The sequence below is a fragment of the Microcaecilia unicolor genome, unplaced genomic scaffold (genome assembly GCF_901765095.1).
Source record: "Microcaecilia unicolor unplaced genomic scaffold, aMicUni1.1, whole genome shotgun sequence".
Taxonomy (NCBI): Eukaryota; Metazoa; Chordata; class Amphibia; order Gymnophiona; family Siphonopidae; genus Microcaecilia; species Microcaecilia unicolor.
Genome location: NW_021963092.1, coordinates 169,260 through 180,159, shown reverse-complemented (window position 1 = coordinate 180,159; position 10,900 = coordinate 169,260).

Genomic DNA, 10,900 nt, shown 5'->3' with positions numbered 1-10,900 from the left:
CCTCAGCCTACCAGGTAACGGTGATAGTTTTTCTGTTTTCTCAAGAACTAAGGTCCTTTGTTGGAAATGTTGTGAAACCTGACTGAAGCCTTTGAGGCTGCTGCCTTCAGGGGCAGTAGTGAGAGGCCAGGACCCCCTGATGGGGTCTGTGGGGAGCAGAAACTTAGTGCATAAGCTGTAGTAGTTACAGAACTTGTAGATATTAGGGAGCCCCCCCCCCCCCCCCCTTGAGCAGGGAGAGATGCATCGGTACCATAAATTACATTCATACCTATCAGGGCTGCATACTGGACCTGTAAGTGGGAGGCTGAAGAATGTTCTGGAAGCTTTCATTCTCTGCTTCTAACACTGAACCAGAAAAGGGTCCCATATGGAGAATAAACAGAAGGGGTTAGGGAGGTACGAGAAGAGTGAGATAAGAGGTAGGGCTTCCGGGGCTTTTTACCCTTTCAAATAAAAGCAAGTTCTGAACACTGAACAATCACGAAGCAGATTTTCCGTGTTGCAGGAGGAGGTGATGAAAGCCAGCTTTTTTTTTTTTTTTTTGGGGGGGGGGGGGTGGGGTTTGCTGGTAAGTTTGGAGAAAGTTGTCTCTGAGGGCTGGATGTAGATCACCTCCTTTTTGATAAGCTTAGACTTTTGGAAAGTCAGCTGATGACTATTAATAATCTAATTATGCAAATTTGGAAGAGACCAGAGGTGGCCTGAGCCAGGAGAATGCTATTGGGAGGGGGGCAGTGAGGATTGCAGCTACCATCTTTGAGGGGGGGGGCCGATTCAGAAAAAGGAACCAAAAGGACCTACCTGTATAAAACTAGAAGACATGACAGCCATTTACATACCTGAAAGCTATCAATCAGGAGAGGTAAATGGGTTTCAGTAGGACGGAAGTTACATAATGAGGGGCCATGATGTGAAGCCCTTGATGCAGTAACCAAATAATATACCAAATCAGTCTGCATGAAAATCGTGCTAATATGGGTGAATTCACTAGATGCAGCAGGTGCACTAGGGTTTGTGGTAGTTGTGTTGCACGTAAATTGGTGCCTGGAGTTGCATATGTACAGTTTGGCGCATGTGCTGGAATGCATTCCTGTGCAAAACATTTTTGCATAGTATGTATGCACAGAGCATTACTGCACAGGTAGCAACTTGAGCGCAGATCTGTGTCTAGACATTGTACGGCATGTATGCTGTTGTACTTGTGCACCTCCCACGTGAAATCCTCACTCATGCTACCGTAGAACTTCCACGCTAACCTTTTATTCTTCAGACCTGGTCTTTAAGCCTCAGCCTTGTACTTGGTCTTTGGTCTTCTGCGCTCTTCCCTACGTTACCGTGGCTTTGAATGTGCTTTGTGTATTCTGCATCCCCAAAATTGTGTGCTACAGACACAGTAAGTGGTGTGCAAAGATGTGCACTTTTCTCCATCAGCCCCCGACGGCTTTATGGTTTATTATTAGATTTGCTAATACTGACTTTCCAAAAGGAGGTCAAAGCGGTTTACACTCTAAAGTAAAGCCACTCACAGAAAAGGCCATTCAAATATGTTCTCAGTATTCATTCACCTTGCCCCAATTCCTCCAGGATGGGCTGTAATCAGTCCAAAGCTTGTACCAAAAAAAAAAGGTTTAAGGCACTTAAATATTTTAAATGAAAGTTCTCTGTTAATGGGGGCAGGTTATTCCAAGAAAAATAAGCCAAATTCCTAATGGACTCGGGCCTCTTACATGTTAGCATTTTTAGCATGCACTGATATTTAGGGTGTCCTAGAAATGCTAGCTTGCCTTAGTAAAAGACCCTCCTCAAGTAGGCAGAGGGAGCAAAACGTGGTGGGAGATTAATGACCTATAACTCCTATTTGGAGTAAATGAAATGACTGAAGTTGACGGGTAAGGTGGATGTACTAAATGTAAAACTTTGTGGGTTAACCAGATGACCTTGAACTGGGTATGGTATCAAATTTGGCAACCAATGGAAATATTTTAGAAGAGGAATGCAATGATCAGATTTCTGGGCATTACATAGAAAACGCACAGATGGAACAGCAGCCTAATGTCCCACAGATCATGTCTGGTTTTTTAACATAAGTATTGCTATACTGGGTCAGACTGAAGGTCCATCAAGCTCGGTAGCCTATTTCCAACACTGGCCCAATCCAGGTCACAAGTACCTGGCCAGAGCCCAAAAGAATAAAAACAGATTTTATGCTGCTTATCCCAGGAATAAGCAGTGGATTTTCCCAACTCCAACGGTTTATGGGCTTCTAGAAACTTCTCTAATTTTTTTTAAACCCTGCAAAGCTAACTGCTTTTATATTGCGTGAAGAAATATTTTATCTGATTGGTTCTAAATTCACTACTTGGTAGTTTCATTGTGTCCACCTAGTCCTTGTATTTTTGGAAAGAGTAAACATGTTTTTTTTTTCTTGGTTCAGTATTAGGTGGAGCCCTGGCCTGAGGGTTATAGCATGTACCTCTCTTGGTTCACTACCAATTTATTATCATAGAACCAGGAGACCAGCTCCTTCAAGCAAGACTAATGCACTGAAGTCAGGAGATAAAATACAAGTAGGAAATACCAATAAAATATGAACAGTGTAAAAATAGGATGAAATGCCAAACTCCAGGGTAACGGCTGGCAAAAGACTAACACGACAATGTTAAAAGTAGCAGAGAGAGAGAACAGATCCTTGTAGGACTCTGTACAGGAAAGATGGAGATGAAGGGAAGGGGAAATGGGACTTGATATACCCCCCTTTCTGAGGCTTTTGCAACTACAAAGCAGTTTACATATATATTCAGGTACTTATTTTGTACCAGGGGCAATGGAGGGTTAAGTGATTTGCCCAGAGTCACGAGCTGCAGTGGGAATTGAGCTCAGTTCCCCAGGATCAAAGTCCACTGCACTAACCACTAGGCTACTCCTCCACTCATTCCACCAATAAGAGCCAACCTCATCAGTGATGTCACAATGGCTTGATTGCACAATACTTGGCTCACTTCTGATATTGTGATGTCATAAGGGAAATGGGACTTGATATACCGCCTTTCTGAGGTTTTTGCAACTACATTCAAAGCGGTTTACATAGCATATACAGATACTTATTTGTACCTGGGGCAATAGAGGGTTAAGTGACTTGCCCAGAGTCACAAGAAGCTGCAGTGGGAATTGAACTCAGTTCCCCAGGATCAAAGTCCACTGCACTAACCACTAGGCTACTCAGAAGATGAGGTTATCACGGAAAAGGAGCGATTGCTCAAGAAAGAGGTAAAGCAAGTGAGCACCATTCCTCTGATGCTAATTTCCGCAAGATAAGACAAAGATGTCATGATCAATCTAATCAAAAGCTATGGATAGGTCAAGAGAAATTAATCAAAACATCTTGCCCTGTCCGAATATAGAGTGGATCTCATTTAGGGGGTCTTTTAATAAGCCACGGTATTGTCTTTAGTTCACGGTAGAAATCAGCGGGCTGTAACCGCTGAGATGCCTGTTCTATCCCTATGGGCATCTTGGCGTTTACCGCCAGCTGATTACCATGAGCTAAAGTGCTACCGTGGCTTTGTAGATGACTCTCTTAGTAAGGCAGAAATAATGGTTTCTGTACTGTGACTTTTTCTAAATCCAGATTGTTGTGGGTACATAAGTACATAAGTATTGCCATACTGGGAAAGACCAAAGGTCCATCGAGCCCAGCATCCTGTTTCCAACAGTGGCCAATCTGGCAAGATCCCAAAAATGTACAAAACATTTTATACTGCTTATCCCAGAAATAGTGGATCTTCCTTTAGGAAGCCGTGTATATGGGTTGGCTCAATGCATGTTAACTGATCGAAGACCACCTGTTCTGTTAATTTTGATAAAAGCATGCATTAACCACTGGATGGTCATTTTTAAGTAATGATGGATCATAGGTGATTGTTTCAGAATAGGTCAAGCATAGCTTTTTTCCATATCGAGGGGATGGAGCCACAAGAGAGGCTTGAAGAGATCAGATTCAATGCTAGTGGTAGTAAACCATGAATTGGAAATATCTGTATGCAAACGCCAGAAGTCTAAGAAAAATGAAGATGGGGGTTAAAGTATATTGCACTAAATTAAAAACCGATATAATAGACCTGGTGGAAGGAAGGTAAGCAACGAGGACCCTGTCATACCAGGGTACAAATTATATCACAGTGCTAGGGTGGATCGAATTGATGGAGGGGTAGCTTTGTATGTTAAGGAGAGCCTTGAATCAAATAGATTGAAAATTCTGCGGGAAACAAACACATCTTGGAATCCCTATGGATAGAAATTCCATGTGTAAAGGGGGAAAAGATAATGATAGGAGTGTACTACCAGTGGACAGGATGAACAGACATGTAGAAATGTTATCTGAAATTTGGGAGGCTCGCTCTCGAGCTTTAGAATGTTTCATCAGTCGCTAAAACCTGGTCACCTCTGGACTCCTGTGAACAAAATATGCAACGATTGTGAACTCCATGTGTAGGTCTAATCTTGTAACAGAAGCAATTGGTTGTTACTGTTCTCATAATTGTTTTTTAAATGTATTTTATTTATTTATTGCATTTGTATCCCAAATTTCCCCACACATTTGCAGGCTCAGTGTGGCTTACATTGTTCCGCCATGGCTATCGCCATACCAGAATAAAAGATACAATTAGTAATTACATAAAAACATGGGTAACATAATGTATATACTTAATACTCAAAAATAATAATAAAAAAAATTAGGGAGGCTAACAAACTAGTTTATCACAACAATAATGGGTAATTTCAATTACCCCGATATTGGCTGGATAAATGTAACATCAGGGCATGCCAGGGATGTAAAATTCCTTGATGAAATCCAGGACTGCTTTATGGAGCAGCTGATTCAGGAACCAATAAGAGGGGGAAAAATTCTAGACCTAGTCTTTAGAGGTGTGGGAGTGGAAGAGTGGCCCAGTGGTTAGGGTGGTGGACTTTGGTCCTGAGGAACTGAGTTGGATTCCCACTTCAGGCACAGGCAGCTCCTTGTGACTCTGAGCAACTCACTTAACCCTCCATTGCCCCATGCTCCACTAGCAACATTCCATGTAGAAGGCTGCGCAGGCTTCTGTTTCTGTGAGTCTGACGTCACATTGGTGATCTGCAAGGGCCGACTTCTACATGGAATGTTGCTAGTGGAATAGCAACATTCCATGTAGAATCTCAAATAGTAGCAACAGTGGAGGAGTGGCCTAGTGGTTAGGGTGGTGGACTTTGGTCCTGGGGAACTGAGTTTGATTCCCACTTCAGGCACAGGCAGCTCCTTGTGACTCTGGGCAAGTCACTTAACCCTCCATTGCCCCATGTAAGCCGCATTGAGCCTGCCATGAGTGGGAAAGCGCAGGGTACAAATGTAACAAAAAAAAAAAAATTAGAACCACAACAACAAAAGCCTTAAGAGGAAATCTCTGAGCAGGGCAAATTGTTCTATTCAATTGGACCATGGATGGAAAAGGTTCCCAGCTTAGCTCCAAACGTATATGATGCAATGCAGGAACCACAAGCAACTGCTGGCTTTCAGATCGCAGTGGTCGGGACGGTGTAGATCACTGTAATGGAGCTTCAGATGTTATGGCCAGTCCTATTAGCAGTGGGTAGGAAGGGGGGTGGGTGGGAGGGGCAGTCCGCCCTGGGTGCATGCCGCTGGGGGGGTGTCACTCCACTCTCCCAGCGACATACACTTGGGGCAGACAGGCCCTCCCGCCCGCTCCCTTTCCTAGCATGCGACTGGTAAGAATGCACTCGGGGGGGGAGGGGGGTGCACCGTGGTACATCCAGGGGTGCGCAGCGGGGAAACGCCCCAGGTGGCAGCTGCCCTCGCTATGGCACTGCCTATTAGAGTACCAGCAGGTCCATGGAGTAGCCTAGTGGACAGTAGAGAAGGGGACCCAGGCCCATATCCCACTGTAACTGTTACACTTGTGGTGGAAAGTGTGAGCCCACCAAAAACCTACTGTACCCACATTTTGGGACACCTACAAGCATAAGAGCTATCGTGGTGCTATGCTACTCTGTTTCATATCCAAAAAAAGGACTTACTACTAATCGTTTCTATAGTGCTACCAGACACATGGAGTGCTGTACACATTATATGCAGGTACTTTCTCTGTCCCTAGAGGGCAGTGCTGTACACATTATATGCAGGTACTTTCTCTGTCCCAGGAGGGCAGTGCTGTACACATTATATGCAGGTACTTTCTTTGTCCCTAGAGGGCAGCGCTGTACACATTATATGCAGGTACTTTCTCTGGCCCTAGTGTTTGTACCTGGGGCAATGGAGGGTTAAGTGACTTGCCCAGAGTCACAAGGAGCCGCAGTGGGAATTGAACCAGGTTGCTAAGATCAAGGCCCGATGCACTAACCATTAGGCTACTCCTCCCAATTTCCAATAAGAAAAGCTCTTCACATCGAGAGAACAAAACAAATTTGTATCAACAATAAAATAGCATTTCCTAAAAATCTTTAAATCTCAAAAACCTTAGAATACTCAAAGTTGGGTACAGTATGTTTTTAGTAGGTTTTGGGGGGGCTCACGATACAGTATAAGGGGATAACAATGAAATTAATTTTTATGTAAAGTCGACTGTAGTGCCCCCTAGGGTACCCTACTGCTCTGCTGGGATGTCTGTGTGGCCAGGGAGGGGGTTAGCGTAGCCAGACCTCATTTTTTGGGTGGGCCTGGGGGTGGACTGGGTGGGCATGACCCACATATTTCCTCTCTGTCCATCCCCCTCCCGTAAAGATAAATACCTGGGCTGACAGGGATCTCCGGGCCCTGCCAGCTGAAGAATCTTCTGGAGGCCCCCAAGGCTTGAGAAGTCTCATCCTTGCGCCAGTCACCAGCGTGGTGGGAAACAGCGTTCAGCAGTGTTGCCTGCCTGCCTTTTAAAATAATTTGTCTCCCCAGACTCCGCTGCATTTACTTCTTCGCCCATCACAAAGCGCTGCCGTTCGCACAAGCAGCTCCGCTCCCCTTTGCCGTGTCCATCTGGCCCTCTCTGATCCACTTCCTATAGTGGATACGTAGGGCCAGATGGACGCGGCAAAGGGGAGCGGAGCTGCCTGTGCGAACGGCTTGCGACGGGCGAAGAAGTAAAACTGGGGAGATGAATTATTTCAAAAGGCAGGCAGGCAGGCAACGCTGCTGAACGTTGCTTCCCGGACCCGGCAGAGCCGCGGGAGAAAAGGCAGCGACAGCAGCAGGATGTTGGATGGGCGGGCCTGGAGGGAAAGTGGCTGGGCCTGGGCCCGCCCATGGCTACGCCCCTGGGTTAGAATGCTACCCCCCTCCCCCCAACATCCTAATGGCTTGTTTTTGTGTGTTTTTTCCTTGGGCTTTTGCTTTGGAAAATGATCACAAAAGAAAAACTGACGGAGCACAAAATGTTTAGGAAATGGCTATTTTTGAAACAAAAAAAGAGACATTTTTCAACTTTGAAATGGCCATGATCACTCCAGGTCGCGGAGGAGAGAAGAGGTCATAGAGGGCAGCCAAATCAGCCGCAGGACTCACCGGTGCCGCGGTGAAGGAGGGGGGGGGTCACGCACAAAGGAGAGAAGAGAGGTAGACAGGAAAACGGGGTGAGCCATCGCACTTTCTGGTGCCGCAGTGAAGATGTGGGAGAATAGGGAGCAGCAGCCAAAGGAGCCAGGGCACTCCCCAGAGACACTGTGAAGACAGGAGGTGGGCCCATCAATCCCCCTGCAGACCCAGAAGTGCCACAGACCATGACTTGCAGTTGCACTGGGTTGCAGGCAGAGGGAGAAGCCAGGAATGGTGCAAAAATCACGCCAATCAGACAGAGAAAAGAGCCAGGCCAATCAGAGGTGAGAGGAGCAGGCAGCCAGAGCCCCAGATTGGCACAAAATTCAAGCCAATCCAGGGGCAGGATCAGTGGAGCAGCCTAGGAAGTGTGCTGAGCTCAGAGGCAGGCTGGGAGAGAGAGAGAGAGCAAGCTGGGTTAGGATTGTGCTGCAAGCTGGGGCAGGGAGTAGGGCAAAACCAAACAAGAAGGCAGCTGCAGGCATGCTGGGGGAAGTGGCGGGCTGGAGGAAGGACGAGAGAGCAAGCCCGGGCAGGAGCGTGTTGCAGGTGGAAGAGAAAGACCTGCCAAGGAAGATACTGACTGAGATTAGAGTTCAAACACTGAGGATAGGGAGTCAGGGTTTTCCTTTTTTCAGTTCTTTTGAGATGTGGAGGCAACCAAGGTACCCAATGCAAGACAGCGGTGATGCTATTGAAAATTTGATATCAGTAATTCTATTCTGTGTACACAAATTTATTCCAATAAGAAAATTTCAGATCTGTGTGCTATAACTACCAGTGGGGGAGTGGCCTAGTGGTTAGGGTGGTGGACTTTGGTCCTGAGGAACTGAGTTCAATTCCCACTTCACAGGCACAGGCAGCTTCTTGTGACTGGGCAAGTCACTTAACCCTTCATTGCCCCATGTAAGCCGCATTGAGCCTGCCATGAGTGGGAAAGTGCAGGGTACAAATGTAAGAAAAATAAAATAGATACTATTGGAGATTCTACATGGAATGTTGCTAGTGGAATAGCAACATTCCATGTAGAATCTCAAATAGTAGCAACAGTGGAGGAGTGGCCTAGTGGTTCGGGTGGTGGACTTTGGTCCTGAGGAACTGAGTTCAATTCCCACTTCAGGCACAGGCAGCTCCTTGTGACTCTGGGCAAGTCACTTAACCCTCCATTGCCCCATGTAAGCCGCATTGAGCCTGCCATGAGTGGGAAAGCGCAGCGTACAAATGTAACAAAAATAAAATAACTACCAGTATACACCACTGGAAAATACTTACCTGAAGGAAGCTTGGGTGTATGTGAATCCATTGAAAAGAGAAAGGCAGAATTGAAATTGCATTAAGGGGAAAGAATAGCTGTGTATATTTATCTGATGCTGTAGGTCCTTGACAGTTGCTGGCTGTAGAGTGACTGAGTTTCAGTCGTGGAGGTATTAAAGTAGCAATTAAGTTTGTGCAAATGTTTTGGGATATCATGTGTTATTGTGGAAGCTGAATTGAAACCTTATAAATCTGAATATCATATTGCCCTTGTATTTTATTCTAACAACACAATTGCAAACCTATTTGGCTCATCCAGCTAGTAGATATAAGAGGGAAGAAGAGACTTCAGATTCCCGGTGCTGTTTCCTCCACAAAAATATATATAAAAAGTTAAAAATTGGGAGGCTTGGCTCTTATCAGAGGGAGTAAGACTAGTGAGGATTCCTGCTAGCTACCGCACTGGAAAGTAGAGCGAACCAGCAGTATAGCAGAGCGGTGCTTTTCCAAATTTAGGTTAGAATTGTGATTCTTTAGGCAAACACTCACCTTGTAATTTATTGCAAAGTATTCAACACCTTGTATCATTTTTTCCTTAATACCATCCAACTTTAGTAATTGATCCTAAATTAGAGAAACACATCCAGGTGTTTTCCATTTTTTCACTATTTAAAAAAGATACTTTTTTTCTTGTTAAATCTCTTGGTCGTATGTAGTATTTGGAAACCTATCCGAAACCCACGACATTTTTATCAGTTTATTTTTATCTAGTAACTCTCGACTCCACCACTAGGGGGTTTACAATATGATTGAGGTCTACAAAATCCTGAGCAGTGTAGAATGATTAAAAGTGAATTGATTTTTAACTCTCTTTCAAAAAGTACAAAGACTAGGGGACACTCAGTGAAGTTACATGGAAATACTACATGTTTTCACTCAACAAATAGTTAAGCTCTGGAACTCGTTGCCAGAGGATGTAATAACAGCGGTTAGCATATCTGGGTTTATAAAAAGGTTTGGAGAAGTTCCTGGAGGAAAAATCCATAGTCTGTTATTGAGATGGACGTGGGAGAAGCCGCTGCTTGGCCCAGGACTGCTAGTGTGAAATGTTGCTACTAATTAGGTTTCTGCCAGGTACCTGTGACCTGGATTGGCCACTGTTTGGAAACAGGACACTGAACTAGATGGGCTGGAGTTGTTAACGCATAAAATGCATGAAAATAGAGTGGAAGATTCAAGACAGACAGAGAGGAAATGCTGTGTTTCCAGCAGTGGCATAGCCACAGGTGGGCCTGGGTGGGCCAGGGCCCACCCACTTAGGGCTCAGGCCCACCCAACAGTAGCACACATTTAGCGGTTGCTGGTGGGGATCCCAAGCTCCACCAGCCTGAAGACATCCCCTGATGGTAATTAAAACGTTGCTCTCCACAATACTGGCACCTGTGCATGCTCAGTTTTCAGCGCATGCCTACTGCAGACTGCCAAGGTGGAAAGAAGCGTTTTCCCGCCAGCTCAGATATTTTTCTGGTGGGGGTTCGGAAGAACACTTGGTGCCCACCCATTTCTTGCCTAGGCCCACCCAAAATCTGTTGTCTGGCTACGCCCCTGGTTTCCAGGGTTTATCAAATAGAAAACTATATTATTTTATTTCCACCAGGATGTTTTAATGTTTATTGGTCAAAACCTAAAATCAAAAGCCCTAACTGTATTTTACACTGTTTATGCACCTCTTCTTTCAGTCAGGTCTCCAGCACAATCAGAACGGGCTGTTGTGGGGACACGGCCATGAGCTACCAGGGATGGGGGTGGGGCTTCACATTTTTACCCTTATTCCATCGAGGTCAACTACAACAGCAATAGTCCTTGTCCGGGATCGATCTACCGATTCCAGTTCCTTCCAAATCTGACCAGTAGGTGTGCAGTGGTTGAAATTCTCTCTCAATACTATGAGAATTGTCTCTGTGACTTCTCCAGCTCCAGCCTCAGAATTAATTTTAAAGTGGTCAAACAGGTAGAAAAGGTGCCAGCAAAAGCCAGACAGATACTTGGGTGCATAAGGACAGCAGT